Genomic DNA, 5214 nt, shown 5'->3' with positions numbered 1-5214 from the left:
GGAGAGAGCAAGAAATTCTCAAGAGACTCCAGCAGGGAAGCCAATAGACAGTGATACCCACAGTCTGATATCTACACACAAACAGAGTACGGGAAATCCAGATTCAGATTAGACATTAGGAGGAATTTCCAAATGGTAAGAGCTGTTTGACAGTCGAACAGTTTGACTTGTGTAGTGGTGGGCTCTCCTTTGCTGGATGTTTTCAAGCAAAAGTTGGGCAGCCATCTATCAGGAATGCTGAAGCAGATTCCTGCCTTGAGCAGGGGGTTGGACTAGAAGGTCTCTAAGGTCCTTTCCAACTATTCTGGACCAGAATAATTCCTCACCACTTGGTTTTCATTTCTGGGTTATACTGAGATGCCAGAAGAAGAAACCCCCTAACCCCTCCTCCCCTCAAACCCACCCCAAAACAATAGGACTATGTTCTTTATATTGGTGGCGATTCCTGCTGTGGATGTTCCTATTTACCTCTGAATCTTTGTGGCTCTGTTATTTTATTTTGATTCACCCGGTTATATGAATTTGTGTACTTTGTACTTTAGTGCCTTGTTCTTGCCCCTAATGTCCTCTAGCCAGTAGCCTAGCCATCTTAATACGTTGCTGTTTTATCGTTGGTTTTAATCTCCTTTTTATTGTTCTAATGTTACTGTAAGTATTTAGAAAATCCTTATCTTCATTAACATAATATCTTTTAAAAAAACCATTTGGACCTGTGGGATCTCTGAAGGAATGTGGGAGGGTAGGAAGGTCTTATTGTCCCCGATGCCCTTTATGATTTTTGACTAAGTATAGTACTGATGAATTTTTAAGATTCCTATTTATTTGATACCAAAAATAATATGGCTTGTGTGTGATTCTCTAAGGGGTCCTAGATAACTGTTTCAAGTAAGGTAGGGGGTGCATTGCTTCAGATCAGCAGCTGCTTCTGAAAATGTCAGCCTTGGTTTTGTCACCTGTAAAACAGGAATGATGATTATCTGCCTTCAGGGTGTTCTAGGGTTTAATTTGCTGACATCAGCACAGTGCAGTTGGCTCTTTAGTTGGAAGATGTTATGGCAATGTACAGTATCATGTGATTATAAATCAAAAAGGAATTAACCCATCTACAAATCAATCCTCCCTACGTGGATTGTGAACCCCTTGGGCAAGGGTTTAACCTGCCAGTTTAACTCAACGTATGTATTTGCTGCATTTCAAATATTTACATATAAAAATCAAACAAACCTGGGTGGGGTGAAGAAGGCCTCACATATTTCTCTTGGATTGCACATAGCAAAATGTCCATGCTAGGGCTGTCCTACGTACATTGCCAGAATCAACTTGTAATCCTACATGTAACATTAGCACTACCTAAAATTTATATAGTATTTTTGCCCTAATTATCTTATTTATTTCACAAGGGCATTCTGAGGTAGGTCATTTTTATTTCTGTTTGCTATAGATGGAGAACCACTGGGTGACAGCTCCTCACTCATAGAGCACACAGAAGCCTTTAGTACTATTCAGACATTATGTTGTACAAGTGTCCAGATGTCTGTACATTCATTCATGTTTTTGTGTAAATGACTGTACCTGCATTCATTTTAAAAGTGAACCTGGGTACAGGCCCCTCAAATGCATGGTACAGATAGGAAGTATACTCCTGTACCTGCTGTGCTCAACGTAATATGTCAGTAACTGTACCTGTGTACAGATCTGTACCCGTGTGTGTACACACATATGAGTGTTGAATATAGCATCTCAATAGGGCTAGTGATATTGTAACTAGGCAGGGTTTTAAATCCAGGTTCCCCAATTCAAGTCCAGCAAACTTTCCATCAGATGCCACCTTCATCTCTCCCATGCATTTAATCAATTCAGAGCATTTCAAACAATGAGAATCTGAATTGCAGCTTAACTGGTACAGCATAGTGGTTAAAAGACTGAGCTGCATATCAGGATTACCCCAGTTCAAATCTTGTTTCTGTAATGAACTCAGTAAGGTGGTTTTAGGCAAGCCACACCCTCTCAGCCTCAGCTAATACTCACTTGCCTTACATAACTGTTGTAAGGTTTACACAGTGATAATACACACAAAGTGCACCCTCAAAAAAGGGATAATACACACAAAGTTGCACCCTCAAAAAAAGATCAGTATTATTATAATTCAGTTGGCTAAGATACCGGCGTAACTACACAATCCCAATTTTAGAATGGTATAGTTGTTTGTTACACTTAGGGGTCATTCACACGACCTACCAGGCGGGTGGGTGGGGATGGCTTCCCAAACCTTGCCTTCCCCCCATATGATCATTTGTTGCTTGGTGGGAGTGCACACATGCTCCCACACAATCATGCAGCACAGAGCAGTGTGGATCATTCTGAGACCGGGACTCATTGTCCCAGCCTCCGGGTATCCCACAGTGCACTGCAAACTGAGCACAGTGCACTGGGGAATCCCCGCAGGGTACAGGTGCTCGACTCTGTGTCAGTGCGAGCTATAAGCAGCTCACACTGACGCACAATCCTGGCAGCTGGGTTAAGAGTGCATTTGCGCCCTGAACCTTGGCTAACAGTTGGGCTGCAGCACTGGGTTTCGCACCACCATGATCTGCGTAGATCCCGGTGGTTCTCACAGGCAGCCAACAGCCTCTTAATGTAGCAATTGTATATTTATTTCAATGGCATATTTAATGAAGCTGGGTTGTTGGTCAGCTGAGAAAGAACAAGACAAACAGTGAAGTTTGAAGACAGCATTTGGAGTATGATATTGTTTTATTTATAAACATGATTAAAGGTTGGAATTCTATATACACTTACCTGGGAATAGGCATAACTGAACTCATGAGGACTTTCTTCTGAGTAAAGCACTGCACTGCATGTGTTTTGAACCTGCCTTTTCTTTGTCCAAGATCTATTAAAAACACTCCCTGGGATCACTACATTTGATCTCCAGAAACTCAGTTTAACAGAACGGAATTTTCATACAATGCCCTATTTCTTATACTTGCTTTGCAGTGTCAGTTTAGCACTGACTGGAGATCTGCTGCTAATCATGGTCAGGTAGCAGCCCACACAGGTTTTCTTTGGCTCAGCTTTTTAATTGTACTTCTCAGTCGAGATATAGATGCATCCCTTTATAATGTACCAGACAAGCTGAGCAATGAGAATTTAGAGACAGCCCATCCCCCATAGGCTCCTATTCTGAAGAGAGCCTGGCTTATTAAATATATATGCTCCAACTCTTTTAACCTTACTTTTAGGAATAACCTCCCCACCCCTTATTCACTCTTTCTCTCTCACACTCATTACCTTAAGGACCATGTTTCTTCCAGGTACTAAACACAAAGGATGCAACCTTACGCTGAAAAACTAAATGGGAGTTTTGTTCTTCTTTTTCTTTTTAACATTCCAACATGAATCTGAGCTTATGCATTTTTCTTGTGGTCAACCTATTTACGCACATTAGAAAAGCATATTACATCCTGCATTTTTTCCAGGATTTGGACTCATAACGCTCTCCCCCACCTCGTGGGAAAAGCTGCTGCTGATAAGAAGATTGGCAGGAAAGTCCTGATAACAGATATACTACTGTTCACTTCCAGAAGAGAGGGGAATTGCTCAGTCTTCAGAAATGGAGAAGAAAATAGGTGTGTAGTGATAGTCAGGTTTGAAGGAGGACTAGGCCTCAATTAAAGTAACTGCTTAGAAGGTGGGCCTCTGCAAATAAGGAAGAAAGCCTGGTAGAATCAAATCCCTGTGGCAAAGGGAGGGGCAGGGTTTACTGGACAACAGCCTGTAGAGAAGTAGGGGAGGGGCTTGTTCAGTATTCTCTCTAATGGTTTCCACCTGTGTGCAGAATGAAATTTGTTCTGGGCAGCAGTATTAAGGCAGTTTGTGCGCACATCCATTCAGAATGGGGCCTTCCTGATTCAACCTGAGCGAGATCTAAAATTAACTGCACAGACTTCAAAAAACATGTGAGCACATGCGCATGTCTTAGAGGGAACACTGTGTGTTTTCAGTTCTTCCTTGGAGGCCTCTGAAAGAGGTCTGATCAGTAGCTACTAACAGACTTGAGCTGGGAATCAGCTGGAAATTCCTTACCTGGAAGTAAGTAGGAAGGATAGGGAACTAACTAGACAGGGAATTTATTTTTAAGTTTTTGGATCTGACTGCACGTTTCTTGTAATTCCTGGGGAAGGATTTTACTTGAATGGAAACAGCTATTGTTGACACCTCTATAGTTTCCCTTATCATTGAATTATTAATAAATCCTAGTTGTTAAAGAATGTCACTCTTTATTGGGTCCTGCCTAGTCACACACTCTTGAAGGCCACTTTACTTTCCCAGAATATTCCCTTGGAAGGGTGAATCTGTTAGGGATGTGCATGAACTGGTTCGGAGGCCCTTTTCTGGACCACTGAACTGGTCCAGCAGTTCAGCGGCGGGTTTACTTTTAAGCAGGAGGGAGGGTGCTCTTACCCCCACTGCCATGTTTTCCCTGCTGGCACTGTGCTGAAAAATCTCTGGTGCTGAGTACAGAGTACCCTCTTGCTGCCCTGGTCAGCTTTAGACTGAAACTGTCCGGTGCACATGTGCAATGTCACTTCCGGTCTGACACTGACCAGGGTGGCAAGAGGGTATGTTGCCGCCCCAGCAATTCTTGGCACAGCGCCAGCAGGGGAAACAGGGTGGGGTTGTTCAAGAGCATCCTCCCTCCTGCTTAAAAGGTTTTTTTTTTAAAAAACCTGCCCGTCACCGAACCGGCCTTCTGCCGGTTTGTGCACATCCCTAGAATCTGCTCCTATTAAAAAGTGGATGATGGCAGCTTGTCTTGAATTCTTCACATCTAAAGGAGGAATGTTGTATCCCCACCCCTTGATCATTACATGGTGGCAGCGCAGTGGGGTTTTTGTTGGAGGGAAACAAGAACACTACGGTAACTCTGAGTGAATGAGAGTGGCAAGAAAGATCACCCCGCCCCAACTTCTCTTTTGGCCTTTCCCCTCAATTGTAAGGAAGAAAAAGAGGGAGTAAGATTTTGCAAACAGATCAAAGCAAGCACACAGTGTTTTATTTCTAGCTCTAGGGAAATGATGAACAATCAGTAGTCTAGGAATAAGGGTCAGCATGTATGCTCCTTAGAGGAGGACAGAAAATACAGAACACCACTCCCCTATAGTGAAGGACACCGAAACCAAAATGCTAACGTAAGGAGGAAATGGGGAGGAA

Source organism: Hemicordylus capensis, chromosome 3, assembly GCF_027244095.1.
Source record: "Hemicordylus capensis ecotype Gifberg chromosome 3, rHemCap1.1.pri, whole genome shotgun sequence".
In the NCBI taxonomy this organism is placed as follows: domain Eukaryota; kingdom Metazoa; phylum Chordata; class Lepidosauria; order Squamata; family Cordylidae; genus Hemicordylus; species Hemicordylus capensis.
This window is presented reverse-complemented; position numbering follows the sequence as displayed.